At 37.6% G+C, this 24,403-nt stretch overlaps 1 long non-coding RNA gene across 1 annotated transcript in view; it reads left to right on the forward strand.

Annotated features, from left to right (window-relative positions):
• Window positions 1-24,403, forward strand: part of LOC148132562 (uncharacterized) — a 179,127-nt gene that overhangs the window by 141,729 nt on the left and 12,995 nt on the right. Inside the window, exon 2 of the long non-coding RNA XR_015748215.1 lies at window positions 18,130-18,199. This is a non-coding gene — a long non-coding RNA (uncharacterized LOC148132562). The remainder of the gene's footprint in view (window positions 1-18,129; window positions 18,200-24,403) is intronic.

Below are 24,403 nucleotides of genomic sequence, written 5' to 3' on the forward strand. Positions count from 1 at the left end.
ACTTCTAGACACACTCCTGTATGCTACAGGACAAGGAGATTTTTACTACAGGCAATCCTCAATTTGTGGCTAGTTTGTGGTAGTTGGGGTTGGGATTTTGGTTTCTAAGCAATTAAATGAGCCATCACGTGATCAGGCCTGATTTTTCACAAGCATTTTTGTCATGGTTGTTATGTGATTCAGGGATTGTTAATGAATCTGGCTTTCCCAATCGATTTTGCTGGTCAGAAACCAAGTGAGCAGCTTACACATTGTGATCACATGACTGCAACATGCTGCAACCATCATAAATGCAAGTCAGTTACCAAGCATCTGAATTACAATCATGTTATTCCAGAGATGGTACAACAGTCATAATTTTGGGGCAGGTCATAAGTCACTTTTGAAATGTCCAGGCTATTGAAATGTTGAACTGTCATTAAACAACAATTGTAAATTGAAGATAATCTGTATTTTTTCTCATTTAATACATCAGAATAGCAATATAAGTTGGAGGAACCCTATGTGGGTCACACACCAGTGTTAGTGGAAGGATGTCAGATGAAACACTACCTGGAAAAGAGGTAGTAGCAGCAGTAACTTTGATGGCAAGAAGCAACACATGGCAGAAGACAAGGCCAGAGTGTGTAGACTTAATGGACGTTGGGATTTAAAACCTCCAGCTTTTAACTCTCATCCATACCTGGGTTTAAAAACATGCAGAAATTCATTACTTTTGTCTACATCTTAATCCAAAATATACATTTTGCATGAATGTTAATGCTCTATGTATTTTAATACTGTGAATACTGTCACAAAACTCAGTGAAGTAGGAAAAAAATGAACAAATGCATTCTAGTTTATTTTTAAACCAAAAATATGAATCACCTTAGTTGGTTTAGAAGTGGACCATATAAAATATTTACATGTTCCTGAAAGAGATACAACCTCCCATATAGAAGACAAAATGCAGATTTCATATAATGCCGGCCACTGAGGGCACCTTAAAAGTATTTTAAACTATAAATCTCACGCAGCCTCCCACAAAATATACTAGTATGATTATGATGGGGATCACAATCCAATATAATAGGAAATGATCATATTGGGAAAGATTATCTTTTTTCAGTATGTTTAATTCATTTTCAGGTCATGTGCAAACAGGAAAGCTGATAGAAATTATTTATTTACTTTGTTTGTTTGTTTATTTAACAAATTTGTACAGCCACACAACTCACACACAGTGACTCCTCCTCAGATGTCCCTTTCCTGAAAGGTCCACAGGTCTTTCTTAAACTTTTAAGTGCACTGTTCAAAAGCCACACTTGAAGCAAGGATCTGTGAATGCTACTTCTGCAGATTCTTTGTTGAATACTTAATATTGGTCTGAAATACAAATTATTGTATTGGTTTTGAAATGACCCAGTTTGTTGGGACATTGTTAACATAAAATAAAAGTATTGATTGGTTGATTGATATATTTCCTAAATTAAGGAATATGGTCCATCAGGTTAAAGCTACAAAGCTGATCAGTAACCATGATAGTAATCATTTCTTTATTACAGTCATTTGATTGCCACAAGAGTGAATACATTTAAGCCATTTCGATAACTAGATACTTAAGGTTCAGTTCTTAGGCATGCCTCCCACTGACCTATCATTGATTAGTTAACATATTACTAGTCTTGCTTATCAGATCATTTGCAACAAACATGTTGATAGAATAATAAAAATAACGGTAATGAAAAATTTGAACATCGGGGGAGTATTGATCTATTAGCAGATAGAATGAGACAACTATAGAATGAGTCTTCCCTGATTTATTCTTAATAAAATAAAAAGTATTGAAATCTACTACTGTAGAAAGAAGAAAATCCAATGAGATGCATTCTCCTCCCTCTATCTCTCTGATATCTCAAAGGCAAATATGCCCATAATTTCAAATGTTTGCCAGTATAAACAATTACTACTTTTCACATTTCTTATATTAAACAAGCTTGTAGTTAAGCTGTGGTAAATCTCATGCCATCTTTAAGGAGAGGCATTCAAAAATATTACTCAAATATCAAAATGCCACACATTCACTTTGATAATCTTTTGGCCTTTAAATCTAGACATACAAAATATTCAAAGACATAACTAAAGAAACAGAATTTCGCTAAAGGAGCTTTCACCGAAGTTGTATTTAAGGCTACATTCTAAAACAAGAATGGAATGAATAAATCTTGCTAGGGGAACTGTCCTTGCAGGTTATGTATAACCCTTAAAAGCATTCCTTTCATTGAGATTTTGTATTATTAGAAGTAAATATCTGTCAGCAAAGTATGTCCCTAGTCCACAACCTATCTCAAAATCTAATTTTAAATTGAGATATGTACTTTTGGAAGTTGAAATGTTCTATGTCTACATGTGTGTTTCTGTGAACATGAATCTGACCTGAATGGTATTTAATGAAATAGGCTTTATAATGCTAAAAGAATGGAGACTAACTTAAACAATATAAATTATTGGCATTAGAAAACCCTATCTCCTAATTACAGCTAATTACAATCTACTAGGAGAAGACTCCAAGAGCATATTCCAACCTCAGTCCTTTTCTTATCTGTTTGGTTTTAAGAAGTTGTTCTCCATGGACAGACTGACATAGTACTAATGGCTTCTCTGTCTCTTTTTCTTCCTTCTATACATACATTGACTTTGTGCTTTTGGCCTGCATACAAACTCTACATCTAGACTGATTCACCCTTGGCAGCAACTTCAATCCCTTGGCAAAATTTTCTAGTTTTAGAACAGCTTCTGGGTCACTGTGCCCTATTTGCTAGTGCCAACTGGCTGTCTTGTTTTTATGGTTACAATTCCTTGATGCCCTGGCTTTATCATCTGCACAGTCCAATCCAAATAGTCCATTTTTCTTTAGGGTGCTTTTTCCATATTACATTACATAACAATAGTTGCCATTAAATCTTATTTCTCATAATTTCACTGTAATATAGTTTATTGAAAACAGATTATATTCCATATATAACACATATAAAACACGTTAATTGTTTCAATGAGTGCCTTTCCTTTGCCTAATTCAACACAGTTGAATCTTACAGGACTTCTCCTGGCTAAAGTGATTTTGTCCTTTTACGAAGTAATAGTGGGTTTGTGCTGATTCGGTTTAGTGGATTCTCTTTTTCATTAATGGATTTAGGTGATGTGGTGGAATTAAGATGGATATTACCTGTTTCTCTGAAAATCTGACTGAAAGTAGAAGTCCTAGCTTGATTTTTACATGTGTGCCCAATATAAGCCATACCCCCAAACTAAGCCCTAATTAAGATCCTGCCCAATTCAGAGTGCACAGGTAAAAATTAAGCTAGGGTGGGGATGGGGAACTGGAGGTGCCCTACTAGTTACCTTTAGTCAGTTGTAGCAAGGCCTTGCACACCCCGACACCTGCCTTGCCAGCCCATTTCTTCTGCAAGGCTTTCCTGAAGGCCTCTGTAGCTGATAACAGAGCCCCAGATTGAACTGGAGTTCTGTTATCCAGCTGCAGGGGCCTTCAGGAAACCCTCGCCAGCCACAGAAGAAGTTTCTGAAGGTCTCTGACAGCGAAAAAGAGGCCAGGGGCAACACACACAAGTGAGGTTAGTCAGTGGATGGCACCCTCCGAAAATAAGACCTGGTGCCTTTTTTGGTGGCAAAAAAATGTATAAGACAGGGTCTCATTTTCAGGGAAACACAGTATATAGCAGCCCACTTATTCTGGCACTCTTTATTTCTTTTTGGGTCTTTTCTTATACAGGTAGTCCTCAACCGACAACACTTTGTTTAGTGACCATTCAAAGTCATAAAATGGGGCAAAACTCACTTAACAAAGTTCTCATTTAACAACATAAATTTTGGGGTCAGTTGAGTACTACCTATACTGAGGTAAGAGGAGTCTTTACCTGTAAAATGTAGACTCCTCTAGTCTAAACAGTTTGTCTTGTCTCCCTTTCCTTTGACAATTGGTTATAAACGATGCAAGCCACCGAAAATGAAGTGTTTTCTTCTATTTCTTTTACCTTACATAAAGATGGTTGACACAGAACTGCAGCTTTCTCTTAAGGGTTATCCATATTATAATCTTGCAAGTGTTTTATCATGAAATCAATATCCGCAAGGAAATGGCAAGCATAGAGTGTCATAGTACTCTTATACTTTTCTTCTTGAACAGCTGTCTAATTGCTGCCAGTGCTTCTGTAGTCAGAGTAAATACCTATCAAGTTAATAACTACAGATAGGCCTATCCTGCACTATGAATGTGTCCATTCTCCTTACCATCTAAACCAGTAACCACCCTCCCCTACTGGCCCCCCAAAAAGAGCATAATTAAATCTGCATTGTATAAGAATGTACTTTCTTCTACCATCCTCAATTCCAGTAGATGATTCCAAAGTCTGAGATGTATGAAATATTACATGACTTCATTCTAAATGAAAAAGCAAAAGCAATACTGTTGACACGCATAAGAACTTATTTAGCCAGACAATAATTTGTGGCTTTCTGTACCTTTTCCAGCTCTATAATATCTTTTTTTTTTCTCATGTGGAGATCAAAACGTAGATAGCAATTCAAGTACAGTCATCCATGAACATAGATGGCAACATGATTTCATAGATCATTTTATTTCAGTCCTTCTGAATGATTTAAATGGCAGCTGCATTGCCTTTCCTGATGATTCAAGCAAGGAATTCCACGGGGAATTGTATTTGGCTTGGGGAATGGTCTGCGCAAAGTACCCCTTTGAAGCTGCTTCATGAGGCGATGCCTCCATCCACCCTTGCTTCAGCTGCAGCCCTTCTTCCAGAAAGCTACTGGCCCTGCTGGATGTAGCTCCAAGGCAAGGCAAAGCAACTGGCTGAGATGAATCACATCAAGGCCATTGCACAAAATGCCCTGAGGCAAAGTCAAACTGTTTCACACAAGCCGAATTTCAGACATGGCATTTGAGTTGACATTTTCACTGAGCTATCATTTTCCACAATAACTCTAAGAACTCTTTTCTGACTGCTCGCTCATTACTAATGCGAATGAGGGCATATAGAATCAGCATTTTACAGCTAGCTTTTGCAGGATCCTGCCCTTCACTTGGACCATGGGCTATATGTTAACTGAAGCATAATCACTCTGCATAGCTCTGCCCATTGCTCAAAAGGTTATTTTTGTTAACAGGACATCAGGATTTTCTCAGTTCTTAAAATGATGTTTCCTTTTAAGTTCACATTCTTTCCATGCTCTAAATAGTGCTTTAACTACATCCATTATCCTCTTATGCAATGTTCTCTCTACCCCTTTTACCCTTGGACCAAGCGCTGTGGTCTCAGCTGAATATTTTTGGAGACTCTTCATTTTCCTGTTTCCTTTCAGGTCTGCCAACCTTGCGCTGGTTTTTATAGATCTCATGCATGCATAGTTTTTTTTTGCCTAGACTACAGATATTTTAAATGTATCTTTCAAAAACCAAAGTGAAGCAACTCATTATTCCAAGGTTTTAGCTTGGAAAGTTCTGTTCTATTTCCCATGCCTGTTAAACTTCTTGCGTGTTTAACATAAATTTCTACATATTCAGAGCAGGGGTGGAGGGCAGTTAGATGGCTGGAACTCTTCTTCCTTGGGAGGCAGAAAGCAGCTGTAGAAGAAGCCTCATTACCCCAAATCTACAAAGAAATTAATGGTTGTTGTCAGCCCTTTGATATAGACTAGGTCATGAAACAGTCTTCTTTATTGACATTGGGTATAAAAACAGAATATTGAAAGCCTGGAGTTTCTCTTTCCCTGTCTAATACATTCAGAATCAAGGGAGTTCAATCTTGAGTTTCTTCCTCATCCTCTCCTATCTTTCTGAACCAAACTGGTAGTATTTAATGACTGTGAAATCTTTTCTTCATGGCCACCTCTATACTCCTCTATACCCATAAGCTTATTATTGTAGAAAAGAGTGGCCCAAGAGAAGACATCACCTTGCACTGCCTAGTTCTTAAGGTCTCCATGGGCTCCAGAACCAAACCTCTTTCTCATATCAGCTTGACTTAAGTTTTTTTTCCAGTGAAAGAAAACGGAAATAGATTATTAGAAGTAGAAAAAAGGATTGAAGTGCACTCAAACTTCATGCCTTATTAATTGCAAACTGGTGGACTTCCCACTACTCAAATCCCCGTGTTCTTTGGATTGTTTTACATTGTGGTGGGGGACAACTAATATTCTTTAAGCATACAGCCCAGAGGTGGTATCTAGCAGGTTCTGACCAGTTCTGGAGAACCGGTAGCGGAAATTTTGAATAGTTCGGAGAACCGGCAAATACCACCTCTGACTGGCCCCGCCCCATCTATTCTCTGTCTCCTGAGTCCCAGCTGATTGGCTGGGTCTTCTTTTGTTGCCCTGCACAGGAGAATGAAGCTGGAAAGCAGATTAGTGGGGTGGGAAGGGAATGGAGATTTTGCGGCATCCTTCCCCTGAAGTGGGGTGGGAATGGAGATTTTAGAGTATCCTTCCCCTGCCATGCCCACCAAGCCACGCCATGCCCACCAAGCCACGCCCACAGAACCGGTAGTAAAAAACATTAAATGTCACCACTGATACAGCCACATAAGGACTTTGCACCATTTCAGAAGTCCATAGCTTCTGATTAGCAGAGGCTAAGATTTCTCTCCCACACCTGTCTGAAGATACTTATTATGGAAACCGGCAAACTGTGTTTTCTTCCTACTAAGTGACAGTCCCTCATGTACATATATTGCCTAGCAGGTTCCTTGCATGTAACTGGTCCGAGCTCCCTGTGCATGGTGATTCATTTCCTGGTACATGTTGTATTGAAGTGCAGCAAAAACATATGTAACCAAGGAGATACATGGTGCCGCCTGTTTGTTGTGAAAGCAAAACTAATATTGATCTATATCAAACTGACCTGAAGGCATATTAAGTTGTGATTGTGCATCGAAAAGGTTGATAGAGCGTAGCTGCTAGAGGATGCTGGAATTGAAAAAGTTGTTAGAGCCAGAACAGGATTATCTAATATTTAAAGTATGCCAACAAAACAAGCCTAGTCAATTTGAAATGCTAGCTGGTTGTGTAACTGTGGAACTATCTGGGAAAAAAAATAGGCCATTTCCAAGCTGTTTGGTTTAGTTTGTGTTTAGATGTTCCCTTATTTCTTAGGAATCATGGCAGCAGAGCATTTCCTTGTTTTCTATCATCATTTACTATCTGAGTTCGTAAAAAGTAAGGAGAAACTAGTCAATGTCTTCAATCATCATCCTAAGAACTTTACCAGCTACCTTCTTAAGGATGTTGGTCTTTTTTCATACAATATTAATATATGTGAACTTTGACAATTGGTGGGAATCCTTTGTTTTATAGCATTAATATGTTTGTCCTGCCTTCTTCAAGAGAGTGTGCAACACACATACACATTCACATACAAATGTATACAAATATAAGTATACACACAACATTGCTTCAATATACAGTAATGATTCCCAAATGTTAAGACAATGATAAAACACTGGAAGCAATTTAGAAATGGCTTATGGTAGTTACAAATTAAGTTACTTAACTATTTTGTTGGGAAATACTAAGCATTCAACATAATAATCCCAGAGCACCCACTAGACCTTTATGCTGTTACCTCCACAAACAACAAAACTCTAGGACAAAATTTACAAGCTAAGATCTCAAAGCTTCACAAGCCCCTTCAAACATACAGTACAACCCTCAAAACCTTCCCAAAATTGCCTCAAAATATACATTTGCATCAGAAGGGAATTACAATTAAAAATATAGAACATTAATTTATTTTTAATTAAGTTTCATGTTAATTTTTGTTCTGCCCTTTCTTTCAGTCTGAAATGAAGAGAAATCCAGTCTGCTACCCAAAAGTCAACTTTTGGTAACTACAAAAGGATCTTTTTAAATATTACCTCCATGGGTTGAATATTGTGGATAGAACTACTCCAGTAGTATCTCTCTGCTTTGTTAAATCAAGCACTGGTATACAATTAAAGCAAATTACTTCTAATAATCTGCGTTTGGAAATACAGAAAGAAAGGGTAAGGTGAAGACACTTCAGTGGGGATGTATAGTACAATTTTAATGTGAAAAACTCTTGAGAACTAGGTCAAACACAATGGAGAAAGAGAGAGATCTGAAACTATGCCTTAAAAGGAAACAAGCTGCAGGATCCTTTAAAAAACTATCTGGAAAATTGGAGTAGATATACATTTTAGACCATGAGCCAATGTTTGGCATCAGGCAGAAAGAGTAGAAGGATTACTGTTTTGTGTCAGGGAGTGACCAGATTATACATCAAAAGGTGTGCTGACAACCAAAACAATGACAAATAAGTTTTAATTTATTCCCCCATAATTGACACAGCAGAAGTAGACTTGCATGAGAAACAAAAAAAGATATTTATTACTATATATGACAGGTAGGAAATTCTACAGAAACTTTTAGCAAGCCTGCCAAGGAGTTATAAGAATTTAAGTTTATATTGGATCATAGCTCCAAACCCCATATTTCTTATTTAAGAAATCACAGTTAAGCATTTTTCTTGTCATGCCACATCCCATTCCCTAAAGACTCATCTTGTAGTCCAAGTACATCAGCAAACACAATTTACATTTTCCATATAATTATTCTGTAATTCTTTAGCATTCTGTGCAAGGAGCAGTGGGCTTTTAAAGAAGTGCAGATCTTTGCACAGTTATAGAGAGACATGGCACAATACTTCTAGCAGTACTGAGCAAATGAGACTCTAACAAGTGAATCCCTCAACACATATAACAAGATCCTGCAGTTTATTCTGGGACAACATGCAAGAGCTGTGGTGGTGCAGTGGTTAGAATGCAGTATTGCAGGCTAATTCTGCCAACTGCCAGCATTTCAATTCTCACTGGCTCAAAGTTGACTCAGCCTTCCATCCTTCCAAGATCGGTAAAATGAGGACCCAGATTGTTCAGGGAAATAGGCTGACCTTATAAACTGCATAGAGAGAGCTGTAAAGCATTATGAAGAGGTATATAAGTCTAAGTGCTATTGCTATTGCCTTTGAACAGATTCGAATAGAAGAGAATATCTGTAACTCAGGGTTGAAATGAGGAGATCTTGCTGCTCTTTAAGCTTGGTTGTTTTCTTGCACATGTTTCATTAGCCAACTTGATAACATCATCAGAGTCACTCTACAAGAAATTAGGAATAAGATGTAACGTAACAAAATTTTGATTTCATTTATACTAGGACATACTAAATATTGATTTTGAGGTCATTTCTCAATTTTACAAAATAACAAGCTGGTAACAACTTTTGGAGGCCATATTCAAGGCTTTGGGGTTGGATTCTTCTATGATGCAGTTTTAGTTTATCAGAAGCTGTTTATCAGCACATGATTTATATCAAGCGGAACTCTATTGAGTAATGGGAGGAGGGAGGGAGAACTGAAAATACATGATAATAAGGCAATATTCTGCAAAATCAATACCTTCATGATGTAATGCAGTGGTCACCAACCAGTGGGCTGCCAACCACTAGTGGTCCATGAGAAAATTTTGGTGGTCCGCAGAGAAATGTCACCCCCAAAGCAATTAATCCAAGCTGCGCGAGAACACAAGGGTGCGCCGCCCACATGGCCTGCGGGAACACAAGGCTTGCGTTGCTTGCATTGAAAACAACATGAGGTAGTGAGGGGAGGGGGAAAGGGCGGAGAGGGGGAACTTGCCCCACATACCCCACACGCCTCACTTGGTCACCAGGCTGATTCTTTCTTCTTCTGCTTTTGGCTACATGAAAGGAAAGCAACAAAAGTTTTCTTTCTCTCCCCCAAACTCCACCAGAAATGAGTATCTTAGAAGTATATTTCATTTAAATGAACATTAAATAAATTAAAGATAGATTTTGTCCTCGCTCCATGTAGTTTTGTCCTGACCTTACCAATTTTTTAAAATTTCCAGATCTCCCAAAGTATTGTACAAAGACCAAGCATGAACCTTAGCTTAGTTAAATCTGCAGAGTATTCCCCTAGAGAGCCATTGTCAAAATATAACATTATAAGCCAGGAAACTAGTAGTTTGACATGGAATAAGCGTAAACCGGCAAAGACTGAAGAGAGGGCCAACCACCATGCAAAGTCCATCTTTTGATACTGAGTTGTAGCATCTGCAATAGACAAACTTTATAACTGTACAATGGTTGTTCATAGGCTACCAACTCACATATTGAGATCTAACCACGTCATAGTACAAAACATGTTGAACTCTTTGTTTCTTCAGCCTCAAGGAAGGCTTTTGCACAATTCTCTTCCATAATCTGTCTCTCACTGGTTTTTGTGGTTTTGTTTTGTTTTGCCGCTAACGGTCCTTTATTAAAGACTATGCTTCCTGCAATGGTGGCGCAATCAAGATGGGTTAAAACAGCATTTTTGTATCACACGCACCCACAACAGTTAAGCAGCACCTAGAAGCATTCTGAGAAAGACCAAGAAGCTATACAACGTCAAGAGAAAAAGGGAAGCCCCCTCCCCATGGCCTCACTGGAGGAGAGCACAGCTCACACCAGGCAATGCTCCCTCTTTGTGCCCCACAGTGACCAGGGCCAAGCAACTTTTGGCAGAGAACGAGGGGCCAACGGCTTGATGGGACTCCATCCACCAGCCTTTTGGCAAGCAAGGGACAAGCAGGATTCAAAAAGCCAATTGCTTCTTATTGGTACTTGCTGTCCCAGTTGTTCAGACCAAGTCTAAAAAGCCTTGCATGCTTACCAGAAAGTTTACTGGTCCTTAGGCAGAAACAGTTAACAAGTAGAATGTAACAAAAGAGGGGGAAAGTCCCCAGATCCCCAAGGTGATATGAACACTCTCATTTTGAGTACAAATAGCAAACTGATTGGTTTCAGTGAGGAAAGAAAAAGTTGACCCCTTTGTGTAACTCTGAAGCGAGGATATTTTTTTTTTCTTTCTCCTTTCTAAGCTCTGAATGCCTTCCTTTGCACTCAACTTAACTCATGTACTGGATTTTGTCCAAGTACATTTTGTCTTTTGATAGAGAGCCAGCCTTCACTCAGCTGTGATGCTGTGTTTTTTTTTCCCCTCTGTCGCTCTACTTTTTTCCCCAACTCTCCCCCTCCACCCTGGGCCATTGTGTCTCTCTATTATTTGTCCTATTTCTTAGCTGCAGCCAAAAGAGGGGCAGGATCAAGGGAAGCATCTGATAGGGTGGATATGTTTGGCTCTAAAGCTACCCAGGACCTTCTCCTCTCTGGCAATGCTCTCTGCCACCCCTGCTTAATGAGTTCTGTACACTGAACTGTCCTGAACTGGGCTCTAGATATGTCTAAAACCAGCTAAGGCTGAAAGCATTTGAACGCTCCACTCTGCCAAATAACTTCCAGATGTGTAAGATACAGCCTTGCTCTGCACTCTGAGGCTGTGCCAGCATACATCTGCACAATTCTGGTACAGGGAGAGCATGAAAGAGAATATTTTACAGCATCTGTTGCCTTTTCCTGATTCTTGCCATGTATTGCCGTGTGTGTTTTTTCTTCAGTTTATTCTTCAATGTTCAAATACTGTGACTTTTTTTAAAAAAATAAACACTTGTTTTCCATTGATGCTCTAAAAGTTTCGCACCTTGTAGATTAGGCCCAGATATACAGGCCATTTCTGCTGCCACCTTAGTCTGTGACATAAGCTTCATTTTTCCCTTAAACTCCCCATTCATGTGTGATTCATGTGGCTGTAATTATGAGTAATATGTTTTAATATAAGCCATATTCAGTTTTGGCTGGGGTGGGCAACTATGGCAACTTTACAACCTGTGCTCTTCAACTTCCAAAATTAGAAACAGAATTCCCTCAGGAATTCTGACAGTTGAAGTCCACTGATCATAAAGTTACGCCTCCCTGGTCTAGACAGTCATAGAGAAAAAGGGATGGGAGCTAAGAAAAAAGATCCTCCCAATATTCCAAATATAAACAAATAAAAGCACATTTCAGACTAGGAAAAACTGTCGACATTTTTTAAAAATTACTGTTTAGTGTTCTTCAGAAAAGGATAAGATTTCTCAGTTTAGGAATTTGGGAATTCTAAGAGTGTGTCATGGAGAAAACCCAGTGTGATGGAGTTTGAAGATCAAGGAGACCCACATTGAAAAATAGTAAGTTAACTTATGAAAGTTGACTGGCATACTTTGGTTAGTTACTCTCTCGGCCCCACCTATTTTACCTGACTGTCATTTGAAGATAAAATGAAAGGAAGCTGGTTTGAACTCCTGGAGAAAATGCAAAATATAAATATAATATAAACTAAATGAACATTCTTACTAATTTAGCCACCATGGGGATAGTCTTCTGAAACCAACCTTTAATGGAAAACCAGGTAAATTAATGTCATTATGCAAAGGCTATACTTACTATCATTTTTTTAAAAAAGTAGACTATAAAGACAATTCTTTATAGACTGAATATTTGGAGATTATCTAAAATAAACTCCAAGTTTATTATTGCCCACTTTGGTTATCTGTGAGTTTCCAAGATCTCACTTCTCATTAGGAATCCTAGGACATTGCTCATTTAGTATAAATATTTTACTTTTCATGCAAATACACTATGATGTTTCCAACTACAAAACATTTTTTAAAAACACAGTAGTCACTTTTAAGAATGCACTTTTTAAATATAGAAATTAATCCATTATATATGTTTTAGATTTGCATCAATACAAATTGATGGAAAGGTAGGAGAGATTCCAGTATATTTGCAATTGATTTTTTTAGTACATATACTAATTAATTTACATTGATCCTCCCAGTCTGCTTTAAAGGCTACCAAAAAGGATTGTACAAAAGACAATCCATTGAAAAGCAAAATAATTAAATATTAAATAATTGTACCATGGCAATGAAGTAATACATTTTTTATTTCTTTTTTAATTTTACTCTGAACACTTCTCCTTGCAGAATTTCAGATGTGTGTAGATATGCCACAAACATATGTGCATTCTGTTATATCAGACTATTTTGTATAATATTAATAATGTGCTATGAAAAAATTGATGGGTACTGTTGTATATAGACATTTACATACTCGTAATACTACGTTCCGATTGGACAACCACTACCGCCTAGCGATTGGTGGTTAACAACGTATTATGATTGGACGCCTAACGGCAGGAGGTTTAAAATGATGCCATTGGTTGCGAGCTGCGAGCAGCCGCTATAAAAGAGGCTGCCGCGGCTCGAGTTTAGTTTAAGTTTACTGACTGTAAATAAAGAGCTGGTTTCAACTCCGGTCTTCAGTCTACTTTGTTCTGGCGATAGAACAGGTACGACCTATAAGAGAACAAAACAGAGTTGGAAGTTCCTGGAGGTCTAGTCCAACCCCCCAATCTTCAAATACCCATTTGTACAAGACAAATTAAACACTAAATTGCAGCTATCCAACATTTTATTTTTTAAGAACATGCCTGGGGATTATGTGGTCCTGGGCTATTGTGGAAAATGTAACCTTAAAGCTGTGATTTTGTTATGAGACAAACTATCCTTTACTTTTTAAATGAAAAGGATATCACAAATTAAGTGGGACAAGAAGCACAGTAAGCTGCAACAAAGGTATCAGGCCCATATTAGAGACTCAGATCCTATATTCTCCATTTTTTGAAAGCTTTGCCCATGGAAAAGATTAATCACAGCCAGGGGGAGGGGGGACTTCAGATGAAGGTCTTAATCCACTTCCCTTTCATTAAAAAAATAACACCTAGTAGTCAGAAAATAATCTTTGGAAGTAAGGTGTACACAGCTCCATGGGAAAATAGATTACACATTTATCTGGAGGAGGTATAGAAACTTTGGAGACTATTTGCAGTAGCAAAGATCGCTTGTTTCTTCTGCTTCTATTTACCGCATTTATCAGCCTACCACCCAATTTGGGAAAAAGGCCAACCCTTGGAACATGTTCAGTCTTATGGTATAAATTTGGTAGGTAGCAACTACACTACAGCATTCACACATCTTAAATGGCGTTAGGCAGATTTTTTTCTTAAAAATCTAAAGAAAATTAAAGGCAATTTAAATTTAGTTCTTAATCTTTCTTCCATGAATGTAATGTATTTCTTTAGTGTTTACTCTAGTCTATGACCAGTCAGTGTATCAAAAAGAAAAATAAAGACATGAGACAAACAACCCAACAAATAAAATATACATGTCATAATCAAACTGCTGGGATAGGGCACCCTCTCAGCTATCTAAAATAAGTCACTAAGCCAACTAAAATTGTTGCTTGTTGTCATAAAACAAAGCAAAATAAATGATGCTTTTGCCATCAAGGTTGTGTTTAAAAATAGTTATGTAATCAGAAATGAATAAATTTATGTTTGTTTCATACAGAGCAAAAGAGGGCAATAAACTGGGCAGGTAACATCCTAACAAATATGAAATATACTTTCTTAACAGGGGAGAGACCTTGGTGATATTTGGAAGGTAGCCATGAACATTTTGTGTGGCTGTTTTTCTTTCTGTGAACATCACTCCATTGGTTTGCTGCCTCCCAACTTTCTGATCAAAGAAAATTTCATAGAAGGAGCTTCTTCAATAGATTAGTATGGTATTGATGAACATGTGGAAGTCTGGAAAGGCTAAAGATCAGTAAAATATATAGTGATCTATATAAGTCCTTCATCCATCTCAAAATTAAGGGTTATACATCATCTAAAAAAATCGGAATAGTTATCTGAAGAAACTCAAGATTAAGGTAGAATCATAGAAAAAAGCATAGGTGTCCTCTTGTTACTATTTTGTTATTTTGATGATGTTGTCATGTTGTAATATTGGCTGGATTAGTTTTTTTGCTGTAAGACACCTTTGAATTTTTACCTTTGAAGGCATAATAAGAATAATTTAAATAAATAAATAAAATATACAAGCGTGCCTGTCAAATTAAAGTAGAAGATTTTAATTTTAACTTCAGAAATGAACTGGCTATGACTTGATATTAGGCACCTCGTGCCTAATATCAAAATCTGCTACCTCCCAAAACTTCAAATGAGCTATGCTAGGGGAGAAGGAACAAGTTGTATGAAATGTTGGACTAATTCATTTTTTTATGCATCAAATCAAACATTGTGCTTCATGCCAAGTTGCTGGATTAGTGAAAAGGAAGCGGGGGAGAACTCAAAAGCCTCCAAATCCACATTCTTTCAACTAACTGTTCTCAGTTTTCAACCCTACCCTTTCCTTGGAGGCTGTTATTCAATATTTTGACTATGGGGCATGGTGACCGATAAGCTCATTTTACCAATTAAATAAAAGCACATTGCTAGCTAGTCGCCAGATGGAATTATTACGGCCTAACATGACCTTCACTGGAATCCAATAGCTGATTTGATACAGCACCCTTCACTGGTCAAGTGAAATATGAACTGCAGATGCAATAGGCCTTGAGTTTAGGCAATAATGACTTAACTCTGAATGCAGATGTGAGTTTTGACAATCAAGTGCTAAATTTCACCTCTTTCATTGTCTCAAGGATGAGATTTACCATCTCTTCAGTTCTGGAAAAATTGTGGTCCAGACAACATTTGATTGATAACTAACATGTAATAGTTTCCTGTTCCAATAAAATGAGAGGAGAGACACCCAGAGTAAGATGTATCACAGTTGTATCATTTTTATGGATTCCCATTTCTTCAGCACCACTAGTTTTTGTCCTACAGTATCTAGATTTAAGATTCCATTTACAAATGTATGTTACTCACCTTCAGTATTCAAGATAGGGCTGGCTAGAAGTCTAAAACTGTGTTTCCTCAATGTCATTTAGATCAATCCATAATGCCTGCCCTAAATCCAAAACTCCCTTGTCAAAAAGGCAATAGTTAGGGGTTGCCTCTTTAGCAACTTCTTATGGAACCATAAAGATGGAAGTGACTATGTGGGTAAGGCCCATTATTTGTAGCAGAACCACTGCAACAGCATTCTTAACAGGCAACAATCAATCAATTAATCAATCAGAATAGAACTGGAAGCGACCTTGAAGGTCTTTTAATCCAACCCCCTGCTCAAGCAGGAGACCCTATACCAGGGATGTCAAAATCAAGGCCTGGCCAGCAGTGTGCTTACATCTGGCCCGTGGGGCTGCCCTAGAAACAGCAAAGGTCTGGCCCATGGTGCCTCTGCCAGCAAAAATGCACGCAGATCTCCCATGCCCCATTTTTGGCTGCCACGGCCTCCTGCAGCCCTCTGCCACAGAAAATGAAGCTCCATTTTCATTGGCAGAAGGCTGCAGCAGGCCATTGTGGCTGAAAAGGGGGTCTGGGGGCACACATGGCCCACACAAGCTTCATTTTCACTGGCAGAAGGCTGCAGGAGGCTGTCATGACTGAAAGCAGAGCTCAGGAGCCCATTTTCACTGGCAAAGCACTCGAGCCATCACAGGCACCCCCGACACGAGTGATTCACCCAACCTGACCATGACCACCCTGGCCCCTGAGTTCAAACCCAACCCTGATGCAGCCCTCAATGCAATCGAGTTTGACGCTTCTGCACTATACCGTTTCAGACAAGTGACTGTCCAGTCTCTTCTAAAAAACCTCCAGTGATGAAGCACCCACAAATTCTGTAGGCAAGTTTCCATTCATTGTTAGATAGAGTAGTTTCCATCCATTCCATCCAATGCAGCCCAGTGATTTCATTGACAAAACCAAAATCCAAATCCAGGTGAGACAAATCAGATTTTGATTGAAAAACAAGCATAAAATAAAGAAAACAAAAACTCATGTCATTCCAGTTTTACCTTTATTGTGTTCCAAAATGTTTCTTCCTCCCTGAACAATAGGAACAAAGAAGGGAAAGAAAATGTACGTTGGAAAATAAAATAAGCACTGCATGGTTGAGTTGGCATCTGAATTAAAACTCTGGGGTTTAGTAGCCTTTTCATTCCACCAAAGGGAATCCTTGGAACAAGTAAGCAGAAGCTAAAATTAAGAAAGGGCATTGTTGGTAAAGCATTCTTTTCTAGACCTGATTCAAAGCAATAATTACACTTGAGAAAAAAAAATGTTAAAAGTTGTCAATCCCAAGTGCAACTTGAACCCAATTCTAAAAGAAAAAGGCAATTATCCAGGAATGAATTAACCTTTCCAAAATGAAAGCTTAATTTTATTTCCATAAATTCTTTTTCCCTTTTCAGTATACAAAGGGGTGCTATTTCTTATTCACAAAGCATATTAAAATCAAGGTGTTTGTTTGATACTGTGGTGGCATACATAAGATTGTCTTTTTACAAAACAGGTCGCACAATAATATTTTTGCAAGACTGATTCCCACAGGCATTAAAGTGTAATGAAACAGCCACTCTTTCTCCAGCATCTCTGCTGACTTCTGTCTTGATTGCAAAAAAATCTATATTTGTTTCCGTTTTTGTACCTGAGGGGACACCTAGGAGATAATTGTATATGCAAACAATACTCTAATGCTGTTTCACCTTATTGAAGGTGATAAGTAACATTGGATGAGAAAAAACAAGTTTTATAGAAGCTAGCACTCAGGGATGTTGGAGATCAATAAAAAATGACTCATTATCCAGAAGCATAAATGAAATGAATTTCTACATTAAATTCAAGGCAGTGAGACAAGATTTTGGGGGAGAAAAATCAGATCACTTGCATACCTTTGCCTTTCCTTAATTTGTGTCAAGAAAACTCTCATTTTACCAAGTCCCCACACTCCGCTGTCATAAATATAGAAGAAAAAATATTTCTATAAAATGTTCAGTAGAAACCTTCTGGGACAATCTTTTTAAGCTGGTGAGCAGACTTAGAATACTGAAAGCCAGTTATGGACATATTCATAAAAGGCACGCAACCATGTACACGTAACCATTTTTCATAACCAAATTGAGGTAACTGTTCTTGGCCATCTCTTCAGGGCTGTTGCTTAACAATTATCTTTGGGTGGTAGGGTGTGGTGAAGAACTGGTAAATGTCAGTAAGATAGAGAAATCAGAGGCTTCCAGAAAAGGGCATAAAAGACAGGGAATGGATATGGGTCTAAGTTTCTCCCAAACTGTAGTCCCTTCCAGCAGCTCAGAACTTGGTCAGTAATTCCAAATCCTGCCCTTATAACATTTTAATTTGATTTTCAGCTCACCTGGAGAATAAGAACTATAACCTTCATGAATCCTTGGTGGAGTCAGTGAGAGAAATCCATAGCAAGTATTGATTCAATGGTGTATTACATTATATGTTATTTATTTATATCCTTCCTTTATTATTTTTAGAAATAATCCATGATGAAGAACATAGTTAATATTCCTTCCTCCTCCTATTTTCTCCACAGCAATCCTGTGAGCTGAGCTGAGCTGAGCTGAGAGAGAATGACGAGCCCAAAGTCAACCAGCTGGCTTTCATGCCAAGGCGGTGCTAGAGCTCATAGACTCCCAGTTTCTAGCCTGGTGTCTTAGCCACTAAACAAAATTGACTTTCTTTTTTTCCTTTCAATTATTAAATTTTATTTAGTTTTTAAAAATTTTAAACGTAAAATAAAACTTTATACATCATTATATCAACGTCAAGTCATCTATTACATTTCCTTATCATCTTTCTATATACACATTTCTTTCATTATATAAATAAATATAGGTAGATATGAATATAGATATAAGTATTTAAATAGTTTCTTATTCTTTACCTAATTGCCATTTTGATTTCTTTTTATTCTTAAACCATTTATACCAGGCATCCCAGACATTATAATAGATTGATTCTTCTTTGTATCTTAATTTCATTGTTAGTCTGTCCATCTCTGCACTGTCTAAAAAAATTTTTATAACAACATCCTCTGGTAGTACATTTTCCTGCTTCCAAAACTGTGTGCAGGAAATCCTAGCAGCTGTTAATATATGTAGCATAATGTATTTATCTCTTTTATTATATTTTTCTGTTATTATGCCTAATAGAAATAGTTCTGGTTTGGGTTCAATTTTCTTAAACAAAACTGACTTTCATTGATGCTATGTTATATTATGCTATTAAACCTGTATCTGCCTTATTGTAGAGACATGCTTGATTTTTTTTCTATCTTGAGTTCATGGTTTCCTTGATTCAAGGATTTAAAGTTTCATAGCTATAGAAAATAATATTTTAATTTACAGTACTGGAAAAGTCATTCTTTTCAATTCACCGTCCTTTGGATGGCCAGAAATAAAACTTCAATAGGATGGGTATCACAAGAGATGGAACCACGCTGAGCACTGAGGCAATATAATAGCATACCATATTAATTATAACAATGGTGTAGCAGCAAGAGACCATGCCATATAATGATGAAAAATATTTGGAATCACTGATAATAGTGCTCAAAGAGCGCTAGATTCATTCTCATTTTCTCTTAACACCAGCATTAGCTGATAACAAATTATGGGGCCACTACTTTCTCAGCTTTCAAAACAACTGGATACACCAGGTTATTATAAAGCCATTAAATAAAGCAAGCACAGCATTTTCTTGTGCAATATATTAACCTCAGCCAAAAAGGATGGACTAAAAATGTCAAAAGACAAACGACTTTACATTGCTGTTTATGGGAGAAAAAATTCCTAGAAATGGAACAAAGAAGAAAAGGATTGCTGCCCGTTGCCATCATCAGAATTCCTCTCTGAATATGACAGAGTTAGTGAAGTCAGTTTATGAATGAAAATAAAATCAAGACAAACTAAGCAAATTCCCCAAATACTATATGTGGTGGTGTGGTTCCGAGGTGAAGTAGCTGAACTGACATTGGGAAGATCACTTTGAATGCCTTACAAACCATGGAGTTCGCAGGGTGATTTCAACCTCCCCAACTTAGCTCTTTGGGAAGTGCTAAAAAAAAATAAAGATAAATGTGTAGTGCCTTGACCTCTTTGAGGAAAGGTTGACTATAAATTCAGTAAGGAAATTGTTAATAATAAGGTAATATTCTTTTATCAAACTTAAATGCTCTCAATATTCCTTATAAAATATGGAAATTCCACACAAATGAACATAACAACCTAAAATTGCACAGATAATGCAAAATTCTGAGACAGAATTAGCAAAGCCTGCTTGAGAAGTATTTAGACCAGAGCAAAAACCTAAGTAAGATAACAGTAAATGTGTTGCACTCAGGTTGCAGTAAACAGGCAAGGAGACCTGTCTTAATGAAATGATCATTAGATGATATGATATGATATGATATGATATGATGATATGATATGATATGATATGTATGTATGTATGTATGTATGTATGTATGTATGAATGAATGAATGAATTTATCAAAGAGTTATAAAGACAAAGATTTGGCCTCCATATATTTTACATTTGAGAATTTATAATTTGGGTTCTTTCCACTGTGCTTTAGCAGAATCAGAGTCATACTTGAAGAAATCTGCAGTAAATGTGACGCTATTGCAATCAAGCATTATTGCAATATTCTACACAGTTCATTTCTTCTTGCCTTGGTTCAGATAAACTCAATATAGCCAGTCCCTACCAGAAGAAAGATTGCCCTCTGCTCCTCGTGGCTATATTAATGTGCATTTCTTCAGCTCTTGATTCAGCTTGAACCGCATTGCTCAGAACCAACAGCTAATCTGCTTCAATAAAGAATCTGGCAAGTATTGCTCTTCTCCTGACACTATTCAGGCAGGACAAGTTAAGAAAAGTGACTGGTAGATTCCCCAGCTTAATTTCCCCTCCCGTCAAATACCAGCAGCTTATGGGAAAACAATCCACCAGCCACTGTCCTTAATTAGACCGTGGAAGAGACAAGTTCTGACAGATACCTAGACTTGGAGGTTAGCAATCTGTCAAAACTTGCTGTGTTTCTATATAAGAAGTGTGTATTCAAAGATAGCCTCAAATAGCCCAACTCTTAGTAGATACCAGCTGATAGACAATTTTTGGACAAGGGTTTCGCACTTTTCTGAAATAGTGCTATGTAGCACTCTTCTGGAGAAGAACTGAGCCCATGTTTAAAAGTGGTTTGAAAACAGCTGCAAACCATGCATCTTCTCCTTCTCAGCCAGGCTATTTGGCATGCGTGTTTAGATCTGTAACATGCTTAAAAATAAATTCCATTGGATTTGGTGGGATTTACTTACACCCAGATCTCAGGCTGGCATGATCTTTTCAGGATTTTGAGATCCATGATCTGGAGCCAAATAGATATAAACATGCACTTAGAATTTATCTTAAGAATCAAAACTGAATAGTATTGCCAGACAGCACTCTCTGCCTGCGTAGGAGGTTTTTATTCCACAGTGAGCTGAGTGAGAAGGATACAGATTCTTCTGCATCCATCAACTATGCCCTCAGAAGCCCTGTAGAAGGAGAGAAGGAGCCAAACTTTCTTTCTTTTTTTTTTTTTTTTTTTTGGAAAAATACTTTATTAGTTTTACCTTTAAAAGAACAACACAACTACAAGTTATGTACAAGAAAAAGACAAACAGGCCTTAGCATAGGCCAAGAGGGAGAGAGAGGAAAGCCTAAGAGAGGGGAAAGGGAAGAGTAAGGGAGGGGAAAGATAGAGTAGGGAAAACAGTTAAAATAAAACCATATTTTGTGACTGTCTGTAAGATCCTTTCTTCTTCAAAAGTATCATCGGCGGTGCTTTTCTTTATCTCTGCTTCGGAGGCCCTCGGCCATAATTTTCCTAGAGGTGATCTATCTTTGGTTTAGCCAATTATACAAAGGATTCCAATTGTTGTAATAGGATGAGGATTCTTTATTTTTAGTGCTTGGGTTAGTTTGTCCATTTCGGCGCATTGTAAAATTTTCTGAATAACCATATGTTCAGTGGGAATGGAAGGTAATTTCCAGCACTGGGCAAATGCCAGTCTGGCTGCGGTTAAGATATGAATTACAATATACTTCGATTTTTTGGGTATTTGTTTATCGAAAATTCCTAGAAGGAAGGACTCTGGTTTGTACTCTATTTGTTCCTTGGTTATTTCCTCTAGCCAGCGCCTAATTTTTTGCCAGTACTTCTGAGTTTCCTTGCACGACCACCACAAATGGAAGAAGGTACCTTCTATGCTTTGGCATTTCCAACAATTGGGGCTCGTGTTGGGGTGCATCTTCGCCAATCTCGAAGGGGGCAGGTGCCATCTATAAAACATTTTATATGCGTTTTCTTTATAAGCTGCTGATTTCGTGATCTTAATGTTCCTGTTCCAGATCCTTTCCCATTCTGCTAGAGTAATGCTCCGTCCCACGTTTCTGCTCCACGCAATCATATTTCCTTTGACAATTTCTTGTTCTAATTCAGTTTCTAATAAATGTTTGTAAAATTTAGATATATATTTTTTGCTCGGTCCTAATAGAATTTTGTCTAAAGTCTGTAATTTATTGTAGATTCCAAATTCCTTAATATCTTGTTTATATCTACTATGAATTCTATGAATACACTGATCAATTTTAAATCCTCGCTCTTGTAATTCTTGTCGGGTTTTCAGTTTTCCTTGTGGGTCTAATAAATTTTCGTACTTAATCATTTTAGTTATATCCAAATTATTAGGGTGTACTATCGCTTCCATTGGAGATAGCCAAATCGGTATTTTTAGATAAAGTTTTTTACGTACTTTTTTCCAATTGGTTAATAGAGAGTCCCTGATAAGATGCCTATGGAAATATGATTGCCTGGGTTTCCCAGTTTCCCACAGAAAGGCATGCCATCCTTTCTGCATATCGTGGCCTTCTAATATTAGTGTTCTTTTGTTAGTTAAATTCACCCATTCCTTTATCCATAGTAGGGTGGCTGCCTTATAATATACTTCCCAGTTTGGCAGGCCTAACCCTCCTCTGCTTTTCAAATCTTGTAGGGCTTTTACATTAATCCTAGCTTTTTTCCCCTGCCAAATAAATTTCAGTGTTATCTTGTTTAATTCCATAAAAAAAATTTTTATTTAATTTGATTGGAATTGTCTGGAATAGATATAGAAATTTTGGCAGAATATTCATCTTAATCAGAGCAATCCTGCCCAATAAGGAAAGTTGTAATGTACTCCAGGAATCTAAATCTTTCTTGGATTGTTGGAGAAGTTTGTCATAGTTGTTTTCTTTTAATGATTTGCTTTGTGGAGTAAGCCAAATTCCTAAGTATTTAATTTTTTTTTTGTCACCTGTATTCCCATTATTGTCTCTAGTTCTTTATTCTGGTCTCCTGTTAAATTTTTAGACATTAATTTCGTTTTTCCCCTATTAATTTTAAATCCTGCAACTTCTCCAAATCGTTCTAGTTCTTCTAATAAGTTATGTCCTTTTTCTATAGTGAGAAGGAGCCAAACTTTCAGGTTGAACAGAGGTAAGGAAAAAAAATGTACAAGTGGTTGCATAGACTAGGCCATAATTACCACTGTGCATGCTGAGAAGTTGAGTGTTTAGGGATATAGGAATCATTTCCTCAGTGCTGACACTAGAGATGGGATTCCAATTTCTTAAGAACCAGTTATGTGGGTGTGGCCTAATTTGTGGGTGTGACTTGGTGGTCATGTGACTGGCTGGGCATGGCTTGCTGACTGGGTGTGGCTTGGTGGTCATGTGACTGGTTGGGTGTGGCTTATATGAAATATTGTAAATATTTATGTAAATATTTAATTTTTTATTAAAAAAAGAGCAACTTTTATCCAAAATCAGGCAAAGCAGGCAGGCAGATTTGAGTTGCTCACAGAATCACAGATTCACTTAAAGATTTATATATCTGCAATCTGCTACCTGAGTCTGTCACATAAAATTTGCTTGCAAGCAAACTCACAAAATTAACTCACAACTCACTGTTATGTAAATATTGCTTTTTTTTAATTAAAAAAGAGCAACTTTTACCCAAAATCAGGCAAAGCAGGCAGGCAGATTGAGTTGCTCACAGTATCACAGAATCACTTAGAGATCTACCTTTCTGAAATCTGCTACCTGAGTCTGCACTGAAAAATAGAAGCTTCAGTCCTAGGGAAGGTTCAGCTCTGCTTTTAGATTAGCTAGAAAGCAAGAAATCCAACAACTTCCTGCTTTCTAGCTAATCTAAATCTCCCAGCACAGCAGAAGAGCTGATAGTTGAGGGGGGGAATAACAACTTAGCAGGCAAGTTTGATGGCACGCATGTCAGGTAAGGAATGAGTGGGCGGGGAGGGGAGGGGCAGGCCCAGCCAGTGGTGCAATTTGCCGGTTCTCCAAACTGGGCAGAATCATAACAACCGGTTCTATAGAACTGGTCCAACCAGGTAGAATCCCACCCATGGCTGATACCAAAGCTACGCAATTTCACCAACAGACAAGCCAACCACTCTCAAACAGAGATCTTTCTGGGTAAATTAGGTGAGCAACCCTCAACTCACAGGCCATGCAGCCCATTCAGCTTTCTGTATCTTTGTTCTTGCAATTCCCAATGCTATCTGGATTGTC

This window comes from Notechis scutatus, chromosome 2, assembly GCF_049901735.1.
Source record: "Notechis scutatus isolate UNSWTSFEM ecotype Mainland chromosome 2, rNotScu1.2, whole genome shotgun sequence".
Taxonomy (NCBI): Eukaryota; Metazoa; Chordata; class Lepidosauria; order Squamata; family Elapidae; genus Notechis; species Notechis scutatus.